The sequence below is a fragment of the Triturus cristatus genome, chromosome 9 (assembly GCF_964204655.1).
Source record: "Triturus cristatus chromosome 9, aTriCri1.1, whole genome shotgun sequence".
In the NCBI taxonomy this organism is placed as follows: domain Eukaryota; kingdom Metazoa; phylum Chordata; class Amphibia; order Caudata; family Salamandridae; genus Triturus; species Triturus cristatus.
The window spans coordinates 275,353,076-275,371,218 of NC_140592.1; the positions used below are offsets into that span (position 1 = coordinate 275,353,076).

An 18,143-nucleotide genomic window follows, 5' to 3' on the forward strand; every position below is an offset into this window, starting at 1 on the left:
CCAGTTAGTGGGGGGATCTGCAAACATTAGAGGTGGGGACCAGCTAATTTCTGCTGGTGCAGCCTCTGTTGGGTCTACTGCTATTAAATCATTGTAAACCTCATGTTTAGGTCAAGCTTTCCCTCTTTATTTTGTTCTGTTTCAAACCACTATGAAAAGCTACCAGTGCTCATGTGTGACATGTGTTTTTCTGTACATAAACAACTACCAGTGCGGAGGCTTATTTGTACAAAGTGAAAAAATGCTTATTGGCCACCATGGCATGACAGCCGGCTGGCATTACACTTTCACCAAAAGTGCCCATGCCATATCAACCAACCCAGTGCTGTCCCCAATGTCTTAAAGACCGCTTCCTAGAAAGGGATACATTTGGTACATCCCCAGGCTGTATTCATAAGGTTCCTTTCATATCTGTTACATCTCAAACAGTTTGCACAAGAAATCAATCATCTCCTCCACAACCCAGTCTGGTGAAATATATTCTGTGCAGGTATTTTATTTGGACGAGTCAGTATTCAGAAGTGATAGTCGACTCTCTAGAGGATGCCAGCACTTCACTCCAATCCTCATCATAGATGCGGCCCTCATCCTTCACCCACACCCAGTGAAGTCCCTCAAAAGTGTCAGGAGGTTAATGATCAGGAATCGATATATTGGAGTTACTTGGTGTTTCTTTAGTTTTCAGATCAGTAGTTTATCATCCAGTGGATGAAAATTCAGGAATATCTCAATGATAGACACATAGGGAGTAAGTGCATGGCAGAGTTGGAGGTTTCTGACAAATTGGGTTTTATGCAGCCCATACTCCTACTGGAGTTGAGTGAATGATTTAAGAATTCCATCCTCCATCACATCCCTCAGTTGAGATATTCCTATAGTGTACTGACACCTGTTTAAGTATGAATTTGTCTAGTTAGCTTCTATTCCCAGCCGAGACCCATAATCATGCCCCTCCATATTTGGAAGAGTACTTGGGTGGCTGGCAGGAGTGAGGGGACAACTCTGCCCCCAAGCAGTGGATGAATTATCGACATTTCACCCATTACCCACTTCTCACTCTGTGTGTGTTAATACAATTAGTTTAGGATCAATAGGTGTGAGGCTCGGTACTAAGAGAGGAAATCAGCCGCCACTTGGATGTTGTTTTTTTCAAATGACTGGATGTTCTCAGAAATTATCATGTAGATTTTACCAAGAGAACTATCATAGACATTGGAAAATACTACTTTGAAATGTTTCCCACTCCTATTTTACTAGATAATCAGTTAAATATACTCATATTTTTTGTCAGTTGGGATATAAGAATTTGCAAATGTTATGTTGCTCATTCAGATCTAGTTTTACTGATCATAGTAGTTTTAACTAATTATTATTTTTTTTTACAGAATCACTGTTCCCATTTGCTCCTGGTTTTAGAGGAGATACAATACCAAAAAAGTTTTTGTTCAAATGGTAACTTACAAAATTGAACTAAGGGGGCTACCAAACACTATGTTAAATTGCTTTAATCTGCTCTTTAATACTTTTCTTTAATGCTACTTCGATACTCCCTGTATTAATTTTCCCATAAAGACACTCCCTTATGTAAACAGCAAATTAAGGGGCCTATTACGATGGCCCACCACCGTAGCGGAACACGGGACCGACCACCAGAGGTGCGGCGTTCCCGCCAGACCAATTAGGATGCGCCGCCATTCTGAGGTATTTATTCAAAAAGCCAATTAAGTCCCTAGGTCTGATCTCAGTTGTAAGTACAAATTTGAATTTATGATTTACAAAACGTGAAATTTTCACTCACACCTATAATCATGGTCTCAAGTCAAATGATACAGAGGCTAGGGTCGGGCCACTGAGCAGTGTTGTGCATAACCTTCCCCTGGCCGTTCACATATCACCTCTTCAGGCAAGAATCTTACTTGTGAGCAAGAGGGTAGCATATTTATGATGGAGAGAAGGAGAGATTGAGTCTGCATATTTGGATAGGTCTTTATGAGACTTATCTGACCCCCACATGACCATGGAGCTCGGTATTGGAGCCACACCAGTGTGTCAGAGCCCTGAATGAGAGGTGCGTCACCACCTAAATGCTGTTACTATCCTGACTTGGGCGCCGACACAGCTTGTGGTTCCAATTTCCTGACTCTGCCATGCTTACAGCTTGACAATTATTTCTTTTTTGATGGCTTTGATATCATGAGACCCAGAGTGTTTGGGCCGACAGTGACCATATTTTATCTTCTTGCCTTACCTCGGGGGTCTAATGCTTGTCTCTGCTCTCTTTGATAGAAAATTCAGAGTGGAGGATACACACAGTAATGCTCAGACCTCCTACATTGTTTCAAAGGTGCTATCCTTGGTCTCTCCGCTTTACTGTTTTAAAATGCTACATAACAGTGCAGTAGGTTAAGGGGCAACCTATTTGTGTCTTAGTTTCTGCTGGGATTTGGGTAGTTAAGGTGCTGGGATAAGCAGTGATTAGGGGAATGGGAGTTGACTACTGTTTCAGCATAATTGATATAAAGTGTTGTGATTACTCATATGGACAGTGAACTAAGCTAAACATTTGGAGCAACACCCCACTATTATGTGGGCATGCCTTTATTGACAATCTGGTAAAGACCCCCCTGCATGCCAATAAGAGCAACATTCCAGTTTAGCTCAATAACCTATTGGACAGACCTTCATTCTCAGTTCCTTCTTCATATATTTTTTCATGATGGTTGCTATAGCACAAAGAGATCCCACTAACAGCAAGGGGGCCTTAATAGTCCACAGACCACTGCAGATAGACCCTATATGAGGCATCACCATGGCAGAGGAAGATATGAGTTATTAGTTCCCCTGGCAGCTTGGTGAAGCCAATACTCATAACAATGGTCATTGGCTGCTCTAAGCTCGGCCTCTCAGTGACGGGACCCAGTGAGAAAATCTCTGTTTATGGCAATCCCACAACAACAAAATAGGGACAAAATGAAGTCTCTGTTTTTTATGGTTCAAGAAGTGGGCAGGACTGCATGTAATAATGATTCAAATATAGAGCAATAGAGAACTCAAAATATGGATACTGCAACTTCAGGAGGAGAGATGTTAGAGGCACTAGAACCAAACAAAGGAATTATAATGCCTTCAGTGGTTGATGCCTGATATTCATGCTTTAGAAATAAACCCTGGGAAGGGTCTACAGACAATATCCATAGTGCACATATACATTTGGTTGGAATAGCAAGTCCAGAAATATACACTAAAAATATCATGAATACAACAGCGAAAGTAACTTAGAGATTATAAACAAGATTTTTCAACCTACACCTAGACAGTTGAGGAAAATATATATATCTCCTTATGTTTGCACTAAATACATATATGACCTTGACTGGACAAGCTTCAACAGGTGTTCAGTACCAACTTAGAGGTCACTTTCCTTTTCCTGACTGCCATGTTAGTTCGCTCATCAGGTTGTTCATTTCTGCTTACACTGTATAATTGGCACAGTGCCAATCTTGCATCACTCTGTTGACCATATTTGGCACATTGTCCTTTTTAGTTCTGCTAGGGTGTCATTAGTAAGTGTATATATGACCCAGAAACCAGTCACTCAGGGTAGAAGCAGGCTGAAACCACCAGTGTGTGCACTTACTTCTTCCTTGCTGGTCAGCAAGTTTGCATGAATACAGACAAATACATTTAATTTGTTCCTGCACAACCTGCTGTTTTGTGTGTGTTCTTTCATTGCTCCTGGGAGGGTGCAAAAGTATGTATTTCCCTTTGCTTAACATGTAGGAAACTGTCCTACATTCAGTGCTGTGAAAGTTAACATCCCACAAGACTGTTTACACGTGTGTGGCTACAAGCCTTTTTACATAAAGCATTTGCTGCAGACCAAAATAGAAGCAACACTTCTGAAAAGAAATATTTGTCACTCCAAGCAGTTCACCCTGTTTCTTTTCTATATTTTTACTACAAAGGCTATAGAATAAATGTACAAATTGCTTTTACACAATTAAAAATGTACATGTATACATGAGGACCCACTGTTCTGAAACGTTCTGAATTTTTGTTCTTCCAAATACTGCTTTTAGCTTGCACTTCTGATCTGGTGCGTGTGACTCTCTGAAATCTGTAGAGAAAATCAATTTTATCAGTGAACTGCTATAACTGGTGTAAAATAAGGACTGTCACAGTGGCTAACTTCATATAAAAAAATGCTCAAAACCCCCTGTGACGACAGTTTGCTTCCATCAGTGCTAGTGAGTGCTAAATACAGAACTCTGCATCTGACAGCTAAACCTGATGTTAAAAATTCTGTCTCCTGTTTCAGCTCAGTTGCCTTTTAGTGTTATACACAGAGGACCTGGGTTTGGTGTTATCAGACACAAATCTAGCTACACCGAGGATTGGAGAAAATCTTCCCCATGCAATATGTGGACAGTCTTGTCCTTCTAGACCACAAGAAAGTTGGCCTCCAGAGTACACTTAACACATTGAACACATTCAATGTGAAGAACAAAAATATCGCCAATGCGAGTAAATCCAAAGTGGTGATCTTCAAGCGTAACCCAAAAACACTGTTGGCTTGGGTTACAAAGGTTAGAGTGCGCTTGGAGCTATAACTATCTTGGGGCGTGGATCTACATAGCAGGAAAACCACCTTACATCTGCAAAAGATGAAGAACAAATGGAAAGATGGTCGTACATGCTCTCTGCAGATTAAATAACATCCACAACCAATGCCATCAGGAGAGTGATCACGGCGAAGCTCAGTCAACTATGCACAGCAAGCATCTCCTAGTACGCTGGCATCCAAACTAGGCAAGTTATAATGTATGGGTTACACGCATGTTTTCCAATTGGCTTTCCACACACAGAATGCAATGATCAAACTCGAATTCGGTCTCATCACCCAAAAGCATGAGTACATGGTTGAAAAATATTTCTATCAGACAACAATCGTTGCTGAGAATACAATGAAGGTGGTCTCAAATACAATTTTCACAACCTAGAGTAATCCTTGTCATTGACACCTAAACATGTCGGCAGAGAAGCTATAATTAGCTGTAGAAAATTAGAATCAAGACACCATCAATTACTCCGCCATTAAAGCAACTGCACCTCTGCTCCCATGAAACTGACATCAAGGCCTACTGGAACGGGGCTTACAAGCCTCCATAATAACATCTTACACAACTCAGTCAAGACAACTACATCTCCACCAAGCATTGGGCAAACATGGCCTAAAGTTAATACCATTGGCAAGGATGGTGCTCCTTCCAATAAGAGAATAGAATGCTTGCTGGAAATTGCTTTCAAACATTGTACGCTGCTGACTGTGCACCTACAGAGAGGAATTGCTGTCCCACATATTATGCTGCATAATGCCCGTCGCGTGCATTTGAGGCCAATCTTTTTACAACATGGCATACGATCTTTCACTCTATTTTCCTTGGAAACAGGTACAAACATGGCCAAACTTGGCAGAGTCATACATGTGATGTAGATATTGCTAAAGGACAGATTGCAGGAAATCACACCCCAATGGCCGGACACTGCCCCGCTATTTAGCAGTAAGCAGTCCAGTGCTCATTAAGCACTGAAGTTTAAATCTAGCAGCCTTGTCTAATCTGTTTTTAGCTCAGTCATTAAATGAATTGAAAAAGAAAAGTGTACGATCAAACTTTTTATATTGTCTTATAATAAGCACATTCATTTTAAGATTGTCATTTGTTATGTTTTTAATGGTTTTAAGTAATCATATCATAACAGCTATAATAATAATACTCTAGAACAGAATGCTTTTTAGAACACTAGTTGGTAATACAATAGTACATTTTCCCCTGACCTCGGTATCTGATCATGCACCTTTATCATTAATAATAGATTTAGAAGCTAACACTCAACAACTCTTCAACTGGATATTTCTCAAAGTTGTACACGATAAGGAATATATTCAAAATGCTAAATACCTTGGTAAAAAAAAATTACTTATCAATAAGGGTTCACCCAACAGCAGCATAGTTTGTAATGAAGCGAAAGCTGACATTCATAGCTTTCCCTAGAATATGTTGCTTGGAAACCGAAACTCTCCAAGATTGAAGAACGGCAGTTAAGGCATGGGCTGCAAGAAAAGGAAATCAAACATGCTAATTTAATAAAATATTATAATTCTCAACATAAATTAATTTCAAAACGATTTCTTGGTAATTCAGACAAAGTTCAAAGCACTTAATGCTAATGATATGGCTCAACAAATGCAGAGTTCACAATATTTTTGACTTGATCATGGTGCTAAAAAGAAAGTAACTTTAGGCCACCAATACACAAGAATTTGCGGCAAAGCAAACTGTTCTAGAGATATATGATAATAAAGAGAAAACCTATACCAATTCACCAGAAATTATGAGTGATTTTTCTAAACGTTATCATGAGCTTTACTCAACTTCTGTCAAAGGGTATATTAGTAACCTGCAAAATTAAATTGTGTTATACAGCATGGCTCTATACCTAAAATGACAAAATAACAACAACGACAGCACGTCCACGTTTACAGGAGCTCACTGAAATTTACTAGACAGTTCTGTTAGGTAAAACTTCAAGCATTGATGTCATACCATTCAAATTATACAAGACTCCAATACAAGAGATTACTTCCTTTTATAATACAGATGATAAAATGAGTAATGTTAGGAGCTCCTGCTCTGGCATCTTGGAAATGTGCATGTTTTGGAAAAAAGACAAATCACCTTCATATATGGAATCATACTGACCAATCTCTGTAACTTGTTCAGATTGCCAGATCTATGCTCGATTGCTGGTCTGAACCATTAATCAGGTGGTTGCTACTCCATGAGGGAAACAACTGGTCATACAAATTTAGCAGCAATGTGATTAGGTAGAAACAATGCAATAACCTTTGTCCTTAATGTCCTTAAATGCCGAGAAGGCATTTGACTGGGTAGATTGGCCATTTCTCCGGGCAGCCATGAAGCCATTTGGATTTCTGAGCAAGCAATAATTTGTATATAATACGTACACCAATAACCACTAGATGAGGTTCTGGTTAAAGTCCATACATCTAATACTTTTATTATTACTCATGGTACTCAGCAGGGTTGTCCTCCATTTCCATGTCTTTATGTTCCATATATATACAGCTTTTTACAGTTCCTTCTTAAGTATCCAAATACCCTCATTCACCAATAATATTTCCAGAAATAGAAGTTAAGGTATTAGCATACATGGATGATGTATTGCTAGCCACTGTTGATCTCAATAAGGTTCTGCAGTCTGTAGAAGATGTTGCCATTTCATTTGGCTCACTATCAGGAATAGGATACAAGTTAAATAGGGACAATAGGTCACACCACATGCGAACAAACTTTATGCAGTTTTCAAATTGAAGTACTTAAGAGTTTGGCCTACACCCAAATATGATTTGTTGGGGCCAGCAAATTATAAACTCGTTTTCAAAGAAATCCTCAAACTGCTCAATTACTTGGAAGGAATTCCATTTTTCTTATTAGGCTGGGTCAACCTGATGAAAATGACTTTGCTACCCAAGCTAGCATATCTGTTCAGGGCACTCAAAGATTATTTGCCCTCATAATTTTTTTCATAAAAATCGATGCCATTAATACTTCATTTAAATGGGGGCATAAAAATTCCAGAAGGGGCGTGGCTTGGGCGCGCATGGACTGAGACGTGATCCACCGAGTCTCCGCTCTGGCGCCTCCCGTGAAAGCCTTTTCTCCGGTCACCGGGCCCGTTTTTCGGCCTGTGGGACCCGCATACCTACGTGGGAGCTTGCTGATATCCTCTCCTGCAGCGGGGGCTGCTTGGGGGCTCTGTTCTGGCTGGGCTCCTGGCCCTCCAACGATCCGCTTTACTCTGGCTGCCATTTTGAAAACTGGAGCTGCGGAGGTTCGAGCGGTGCCTGGCGCTCCTTCCTGCTGCTCCGGAGTGGCACCTGCGACGGCGGAGAGGTCCTGAGTGCCCGGACCTCTCCCGACCTGCCTGGGACCCTGCGTGGAGCCTGATTTCCCTGGCTAGACTCTGGCGCTGTTGGAGGGGAGTGGTGAGCACTTCTGCAGCCTGTGACATCTGGTTGCGAGGGTGGCCGGCCCCACACCCGGGCCCCCGCGACACAGCGGACTCTGTTGGGCCACTCTACAGCAGGAGGTGTCGGGACGGGGGGGCACTTCTGCATGGGCGGTTGACCCGAGTGAGCTCCGCTTCACCCCCCGACGCTGGGCCTGCCATTTTGTCCTTTCCTGAGGCCTAAGCCCCCCCGGCCCCTGCGCCAGTGCCCCTACCTCTCTCCCGAGACACTGGCTCCTCGAGCGGGGACATGAACAGCAGGACTCCTCCCGCTAACGCCTGACCTGGCTTCTTACGCTTACTGGGCCCTGCTCTGCCACGCTCTTGGCTTGCCTGACCCCTGGGAATACTTCAAACCCTGTGGGAGACTGCTTTGTTCTAGCTATTGCCTCGCTACCTCCAGGACCCCTGGTGGGATCTCGGGGTCATTTTTTCTTCCTCTCTCTGGTGTGCCCCCTCTCCTCGCCTATACGATCTGCCATTGAACCGGCGACCTCATTGCTGTTGTGGGACTGTAATACCGCCTTGTGGGAGACCTCTGCTGCGCCGGCTCTGCTTGGCTGTTAACTGGCTGCCCCTCCTCCGCCTGCTGGAGTACATCTACCTCTGCCTCCTTAAACTAACACCGGCCCTACACACTTGGGAGCTGCTGGTCCCTGTTTTCACCGTGGTTGTTTGCCTGGGAGGGTAGGCGGCGAGTTGTCCGGTCTCTGCAGGAGGCGCAGCGTCTCCTCTGTCTTCCTGTTGACTCTGATAACGATGACCTCCCGCCTTCTCGTGCACGTCCTATGGGCCCACTCCGGTCGAAATGGTCCACTGTTCCTCCTCCCCGCTCCAAACGCCTCTCCAGGGAACTTGAATCGTCTCAAGCTGAGCAGGAAGCCATCAACCAAGTTCGTTCCTTGAGTGCCTTCCCGTCTCTCACAAACTAGTTGTCTTCTACGTTATGACATGCCTGGCTATGTTTTCACCTAGCTCATGACCCTGGGGGCTTCCCGACCCGGACCTGGTGGCTGGATTCAGTTATGCTTTCCCTACATCTATGCACGGGAAGCTGCCAGCAGAGGCTCTCCACCTCGTGTGTACCCGCTGCCCCCCCACTTTGGAGTTCTATAGGAGAGTAACTTCCCCGTGATGGTCCACCTTCGGGAGCCCAGACTATTCCGATTAGACTCTACATTGCATTTGCCCAGTTGGCCTGTTTATTCTTTACTCCTCTTCTTCTCTCTCTTTCCTCTTTTCTGCTCCCCCTTCTCTGTGTTCTTTCCGGATGTGCCTTTCTGAGCAGCTGTACTGAGGTGTTAATTTTGGATTGAGAAGAGAACCTATTGGTCACTAGGTGGGGTCGGTTGGGCCTTTACCCCTGTGCTTGCTTTATTTTCATTGCCGCTGCCCTCATGGTCTGGCCTCTACTCCTCTCTTGCACGACTTAGGGGGCTATTGATCTCCCAGTCCTAGGGTCTGTCTCCTTCAGCTTCTTTGGTATGTTCCTGGCTGGATTTGGATCCGGTACTTCCTGCAAATTGCTGCTGCTAAGGCGATGTTCCCCTTCTCCCACACTATGACCCACACTGTCACATTCCTTTCCCTTAATGTCAAGAGCCTCAACTCTCCCACTAAGCGTCGGCAGGTTTGGTGCTATCTATCCCAGCATGATCCTGATGTGGTTTTCCTACAGGAGACCCATCTGCTTTCCTCTGACACTCACATTATATCCCACCGCAAATACCCCACCCAATTTTGGGCAAGTTCCCCATCTAAGACTGGTGGTGTGGCGATCCTTTTTAAGCCTGGCTGGCGTGAGGCCTCCTCCCAATGCATAGCTGACGACGACGGGAGGTTTCTCAAGATTGACATGGTTTGGGGTCGGAGCTCCTGAACTTTCGTTAATATATACGCCCCCAATCAGAAGCAGGATGTGTACTTGCGCCAACATCTAGGGACGCTATTACGCTCTGTCTCTACCCCTATTGTCCTTGGAGGCGACTTTAATCTGGCTTGGGATCCAGAGCGGGATCGCACTGCGCAGGTGCACCATGTAGCTGGGGCGATGTTGGCACAATTGAAGAATGCCATTACTGACCTTGGTTTGGTTGATGCCTGGAGATATCTTCTCCCGGACGCTCGGGACTATTCTTTTTATTCTCACGTCCACCGTTCCTATTTGCGAATTGATAAATGTTTTTCTTTCGCTTTCTCTGGCCACGTCCTTTCTTTGCAGACATCTCAGACATCTATATCTCTGATCATGCGCATGTTTTGCTTATGCTTCAACCTCCCACTATCCGGAATGACACCCTTCCAAGGTGGCAGTTGCCCCCTCAAGCCCTCCAAGACCCGGTGGACGTGGTGGACATCCGTAAGGAGATTGAATCCCTCTTTGCGACTAATTTTCTTGCTGATACGCCTGAGGATGTTCGTTGGGACGCCATTGCCTTGTTAAATACTGAAGCCAAAATATTCACCAACATTTTAGCGAACCGGTTGGAACCCCATCTTCCGGGGCTCATTGACCCTGATCAGGTGGGTTTTGTTTACCACCGACAGGGCGCCGATAATTTTCGGCGTATTGCCCACTTGGTGGGAAAGTCGTGTATCAGAGACATCCCTGCCTGTCTGGTCTCCCTTGACGCCGAGAAGGCATTTGACCACGTGGACTGGGGTTTCCTTCGGGCAGTACTTAGGAAGATTGGCTTGGGACCGGGCTTTATTTCTAAATTGATGGTCCTCTATGCGGAACCTACCACTCGTATTCGTCTTAACGCCTCTACCACCGCCCCTATTTCTATCCACCGGGGCACTCGCCAGGGGTGCCCGCTTTCTCCCCTACTTTTCACGCTGGCTGTCGAGCCCCTGGCTATCACTATTCGCCGCTATCAGGATATTCAAGGTATCCGTATGGGTGGTTTGGAACATAAAGCTTCTCTCTTTGCCGATGATTTGCTGCTGTCATTGTCCTCTCCGTCGTCTTCTCTTCCTGCGGTGGCTGAACTCTTGGGATCCTTTGAGGCTGCTTCGGGTTATCAAATTAATCTGGAAAAATCCCACACTCTCAATCTCGCGCTTTCGGCATCAGAGGTCCAGAGCTTGTGGGACCTCCTCCCAGTGCAGTGGACTGACGAGTCGATTTGTTACTTGGGCTTAGACTTAACCTCTACACTCTCTTCTTGGTCCTCCTCTAATTGGCCTAGATTCTGCAACTCTGTCCATGAAGAAATGCGTCGGTGGGAAGGTCTTCCCTTGGCATGGCTAGGCCATCTCCAAGCTGTTAAGATGTCCCTTCTTCCTAAAATCCTCTATTTGTTCCAGTCTCTCCCTACTCCTATTCCGCATACGGAAATTCAGGCCCTGCAACGAGATTTTACGTTCATATGGGGGAAAGCGCGTCCCGCTTCTCTCACAGAATACTCATGCTTCCCAGATCTTGGGGTGGCCTGGCCTGTCCCAACTTGCTGGAATACTATTGGGCTTGCCACCTCCGTTTTATATCGGAGTGGATCGTTCCTGAAAGCGAGAAACTTTGGTTCCACATGGCCTGTGTGGTGGCTTGTAGACCGCTAAGTGACCTCGTCTGGCTTCTGCGTGAGGCACGCCCACGCAGAGCCTACTTAGCAACGCCAACCAGAACGGTCTTGGAGATATGGGATAGACTGGCGCTCTCCCTGGGCCTCACGACCTTCCCTTCGCCCAACACCCCGCTCACACGCAATTCTGCATACCCCCTGCTTTTCAACCTCGGGCCTTTGAGGCTTGGACCATAGAGGGTCGACGCGTTCTCCAAGACTTCTTTCAGGTTTCTACCCTCCGCTCTTTTGAACAGTACAAGCAATTCTTCCACCTTACTGACAGTGTGCACCTGCAGTATTGCCAACTGCGTCACTGGCTGTCTTCTCCCGCGTATTCTCAGGAGGTTACTCGACAACTCACCCCCTTCGAGTCCCTGGTCCGTAGATTTGACGGGTCTAAAGGCCTCATCTCTAAAACCTATTCGGTCCTCCAACACTCTGGGCATCTTCCACTCCACGGCTATCAAACTCGCTGAGCGTCTGATTTGGCTGCTGACATCTCCCCGGAGGAATGGGACTACTTGTGGAAGAATATTCCTCAGGTCTACCGTAGCATTCCTCAGCGCAAATCTGCCTACAAATTGATGACTCTGTGATATTATTCTCCCACTCGCCTCCACCAGATGTTCCCGAACACTTCCCCGATCTGCTGGAGATGCCAGACTGATAGAGGGGACTTCCTGCACATTTGGTGGTCTTGCTTGGAGCTCACTGTGTTCTGGAAGGAGGTCCTCAGCCACATTTAACCTCTTCAGTGCCCCGCCCTTTCCCCGCCCTGTGCCGGGCCTTTCATTAGCGGGCGGGGTTCATGACGAGATAGTCTCGTCATGGGCACAGCGCAACCGCGCTCCATGACGAGACTATCTCGTCATGGGCACTGAAGGGGTTAAGAGGTGGTGGGTTTCCTGAACCCTGTTACCCCGTCCCTGGTCCTCCTGGCAATCCGGCCAAACACGCTAACAGCCATGACCTCGGCACACTGGCATCTCATCCTTCACTTACTAGGTGCAGCGCGACAGTCCATTGCCTCCTGCTGGATGCGGCTCCGCCTATTGCTTCATGGTTTCTCCGACTATGGGACGTCCTTTCCCTGGAACTGCTTACTGCCCGTCTTACTCATACCGACACACGCTTTGATCACATCTGGCGTCAACTCATACACCACCTTACTAAAACCGAACATTCCCGCCTGATGCCTCCTAGATTGCGGGCTCTGCAACTGTTCGACGATCCCTTAGAGCCTAACTCTAGAGGCACGAGACCAGACTCCTCAGAGTAGTCCGCGATACCTGCTGGGTGGGCCCTCCGAGCCCTTGGACCGCCGGCTTCCACTCTGGGTCTTGGCCTTTCTCCCCTCCTCCTCATTCCCTTGGTGCAGCCGCTTTTTCCTTCACTTTCTTCTCTGTCCTCACCTTCTCCTGCTTCCTATCCCCTCTTTTTTCTCCTTTCTTTTGTTCGTCTCCTTTTCTTTCTCTTGTTATATGATGGCCCTTGCCCTTCAATCTTTGCGGCATGTGTAAATTTCTATTTGCTTCTGTTCAATAAACAGATATTACATTTTTTTTTAATCCAGAAAGCTTTTCTGAGATATCTTCAACTTCCTGTGGAAAGAGGAGGATAGGCCCTCCCTAATTTTCAATTTTATTATTGGACAGGGCCAGACAACAGACTTATGAAATTGATCAATTTCAACCAACCATTATTTATACAGGTTCCATGATATTTCCAATTTAAGACAATTATACCCTGTGGTAAAGTCTGGCAAGATTACTAGATATCTTAAGAGGCGTGCCACCAAAATATTGTTCCAAAAATAATGTTTGACACTCATATCATGTCAAAAACATCACAATGTCAAAAACAATGTGGGACAAAATATCGCAGTTAAGAATATTGTTTTTTTAATTGTTTTAAATTTTTTTATATTTTAGTTGGATATAATAGAGCTTTATGTTTATTTTGTTTTGTTATGTGTTATTACTTCTTGTGTTCAATTTTATTGTTATTTATGTCTAATAATTCTTTGTTATAATTTATATCATTTTACTCATGGTTATATATTTAATGTTAATTTTGGGAATTTATTTGATTATACTTATTGGTTGGTCATTAAATTTCTAAGGGAGCAGGATTGACATTTTTCTAAATATCTATTTTACAGTTTATATATATTGATTATTACATGTGTTAGTTTGTTAATGTATTTATTATGTAAATTAAATTATTTTATTGAAGTATGTAATAGTTATTTTTTTCAAATGTGTAATTGTTTTAAATGTTAATTGGTAAACTAAATTAAAAATTATGAAAATCAATTATTTGTTGTACATAATTATATTAATTAAATGTGTTATGTGTTAGTATTTTATAATGTATTAATAATTAAGTATAAGTGATTAATATTATATTTATATTTTTTTCAGTTATTCTGTACAATTATTTTTAGTATTTTATTTTGGTGAGAGTTGGGTTTTTGGATCAATGACATAATATTGATAGCGAATATATTGATTCACAAAAATATGAGAATATAGCTAGCATTCACAAAAATATCGCCTAACTCTACTTACTTAAAAAGTACGGTAATCACTTACCTGGAAAAAGGCACACCAAATGTAAGTAAATAAAAAATATTTCTAAAGGCCAACTCGCTCAAAAACACAAAAAATAAAATTAAACTCCCTGAGCCCCCACTATATAGCAACAAATAAACATTTAAAATAAAACTAAACCACCCCAACAGAAAATATGAAAAAAAAGACTGCAATTGCCAGTAAGACCATATATGTAAGTATAAAATAGAAAATTAATAGCATAATTTTGCATGTCAATAGCAAATGTAAGATAAATATTTTAACATTTAATTATTTGTATTACTACAATATTTTCAAACATAATGACAGAAAGGGAAAAATATATCTTGTAACAGAAAGGGAAACAAATACTCTCACACAGGGGCTACACTTACAGCCAAGACAAGTACAAGCACAGAAACTATACATTGGAAATATACTAATTATTACTCGAATACTTGCTATAGGAGGGTGACTACAAAACATGAAATTGTTATTAATGTAAAAGAAAACAACCACTCCCCAAATGTCGCCAAAATCAAAATAAGACATGAACTACAATATTTAAGAGAGGCAGGCACTAGCTCCCAAGAGCCCCGAACAAAAATACTAATAGATATGCTCCCTAAAGTCCCTGAACACATCACAGGGCAGCTACCTTCTCTAAATACATTTAAATTACATTTAAAAAAATCAGTAAGTATATTACCAAACCATAAAAATCTGTGCTCCTCAAGCACTACGTACACTTAGCATCAAAATAATCAATCAATGCCGGTCCAGGCAACACTCTCCCCAGCAGTGCTGCTCTAAGCGCTTCCCTGCCTCAGCGCCTGGACTCCCCGCCTCACGGGTTCGCTGCCACCACAAATTCCCCAGCACTCCCCAGCTCATCACTTACTTCTTTTTCAGTTAGGTATTGTTACGTTTATTAATTTCTAGTTAGTCACCGCCAGTTTTGGATTTCTTCCCTGGTCTTTACTTTCGCCGGGCACAGTCAGCTGCCACCGGCTCCTGACTTGCAGCCTGCTTCCCGCCTTCGGTTTCCCGCCGTCACCGCCCCGTACCCGCCTCCTCACCTCCAGTCCCACCCCCTCCCATACTAATGGCGGTCGCTGCACGGTTGCACAGCGATGGCCTCGACACTCGACGCCGCTACGATGCCAACTTCCTCCACAAACTCAACGCCGGACGATCACTCAACTGCTTCCAGGCCACCCGAAGCTCACCCACGGACCCTTCTCCTGCCGGAACTGCAGCTTCACCAGCCACAGAACACCTGCACGTCCCGCCCCACATGCCAGGGCAGGACGCAACCATCTCAGATGCATACTACTCAACACCCGCTCTGTCCACAAGCATACCGTCGAACGCTGGGACCTACTCGACTCAGCCTCCCCAGACGTCGCCTCCTAACGGAGACATGGATGAACCCCTCCTCTGCACCCGACATTGCCATGGCCATCCCGGACGGCTACAAAATCACCCGACGGGACCGCACCAACAGACCAGGAGGAGGAATCGCCATTATCCACAGGAACACCCTCAGAATTTCCACCAGCACCGAAGATGCCTCCAGTGCCGCAGAACACCTGCACTTCCAGATCCACATCGACCCCAACACCTCCCTCAGAGGAACCCTCGTCTATAGACCCCCGGCTACAGTTCAGCGACTCCATCACCGACATCGTCAGCACGCACGCTCTTGCTTCCACAGACTATATCCTCCTCGGAGACCTGAACTTCCATCTCGAGAACGCTGACGACTGCAGCTCCATCACCCTGCTCGAACACCTCGCCAACCTCGGACTCAATCTGCTCTTCACGACCACCACCCACTCAGCTGAACACACACTCAACCCCATCTTCTCCACCAGCAACCACGTCACCTTCAGCCACACCGTCGAACTCCACTGGACCAACCACCGCTGCGTCCACTTCACCTTCAAGAAACCCGCCACGCACCACCACCCGCAACAGATCCCCTACCGCAGCTGGAACAAGGTCACCGAAGACCAGCTCATCACCACCCTCACACGAGACCCACCAACAGTCACCACCAACACCAACACAGCCACCCACAACTTCAGACAATGGATCGACAACTGCGCCAACACTCTCGCCCCAATCAAAAAACCCTCCAACAGACGCACCGACAGAAAGGCAAGCTGGTTCACCACCGACCTCCAGTAATCCAGGCGGGCTTGCCGAAGACTCGAGAAAAGGTGGCGTTAAGAACAGACACCGGACAACCGCGCAGCCCTCAAGAACGCCAGCCGCAAGCACCACCAACTCATTAGAGCCACCAAAAGGACTTCCTTCAAGGAGCGCATTGACAACAACGCACACAACAGCAAAGAGCTCTTCAACATCGTGAAGGAACTCTCTAACCCCAGCTCCAGCTCCAACGACATCCCACCATCGCAAGACCTCTGCGATTTCCTAGCCACCTTTTTTCAACGCAAGATCGCAGACATCCACGACCGCTTCAACACCTAGACCCTCCAGCCACCAACCGCCACCACAGACTCACCACCCCCAACCTCACCAACCTCCTTGTCCAACCTCAACTACGACGATCCCATCAAAACCATGAACACCATCCACTCCGGTTCACCCTCCGACCCTTGCCCTCACCACGTCATCAACAAAGCAAACCGCATCATTGCACCCCAACTCCGGAAGATCATCAACAGCTCCTTCGAGACCGCCACCTTCCCGGAAAGCTGGAAGCATGCCGAGATCAACGCCCTCCTCAAGAAACCCACAGCAGACCCAAAGGACCTCAAGAACGTCCGGCCCATCTCCCGGCACCCGTTCCCGGCGAAAGTCATCGAGAAGATTGTCAACAGGCAACTGACCCACTACCACAGACAACATCCTGGACCCATCCCAATCCGGTTTCCGCAGCAACCACAGCACCGAGACCACCCTCATCGCTGCCACCGATGACATCAGGACCCTATTGGACAACGGCGAAACCGCAGCCCTCATCCTCCTGGACCTCTCGGCCGCCTTCGACACCATCTGCCACCACACCCAAAGCACACGCCTCCACGATGCAGGGATCCGCGACAAAGCCCTGGACTGGATCACCTCCTTTCTCACTGACAGAACTGAGAGGGTGCGCCTCCCCCCATTCCGATCTGAAGCCACCAAGATCTCCTGCCTCGTGCCCCAAGGATCATCCCTCAGCCCAACCCTCTTCAACGTCTACATGGCACCGCGCACCAACATTGTCCACTCACACAACCTCAACATCATCTCCTGCGCCGACGACACACAACTGATCCTCTCACTCACCAAGGACCCCGCCACCGCCAAGACCAACTTCCATGAAGGAATGAAGCCCGTCGCCGACTGGATGAAGAACAGTCGCTTGAAACTTAACTCAGACAAGACAGAGGTCCTCATCCTCTGCAGCACCCCCTCCACCTGGGATAGCTCCTCGTGGCCGGCCGCTCTGGGAACCGCACCGCAGCCCACCAACCACGCACGCAACCTGGGGTTCGTCCTGGACTCATCGCTCTCAATGACCCAGCAAGTCAACGCCGTCTCCGCCTCCTGCTTCAACACCCTCCGCCTGCTTCGCAAGATCTACAGATGGATCCCCACCAAAACCAGAAGGTTGGTCACCCAGGCCTTCGTCACCAGCAGACTGGACTACTGCAATGCCCTCTATGCAGGAACCACGGCCAAACTCCAGAAAAGACTACAACGCATACAGAACGCCTCCGCACGCCTCATCCTCGACATCCCCCGCCACACTCACATCACAGCCCACCTGTGAAACCTGCACTGGCTCCCAGTCAACAAGAGGATCACCTTCAAGCTCCTCGCCCATGCTCACAAAGCACTCCACAATGCCGGCCCAGCATACCTCAACAAACGACTCATCTTCTACACCCCGAAC

The 18,143-nt window shown here is 45.9% G+C and overlaps 1 protein-coding gene across 10 annotated transcripts in view; it reads left to right on the forward strand.

Annotated features, from left to right (window-relative positions):
• The window catches only part of FOXP1 (forkhead box P1), a 1,129,017-nt gene that overhangs the window by 323,396 nt on the left and 787,478 nt on the right, over nt 1–18,143 (forward strand). The window lies entirely within an intron of this gene.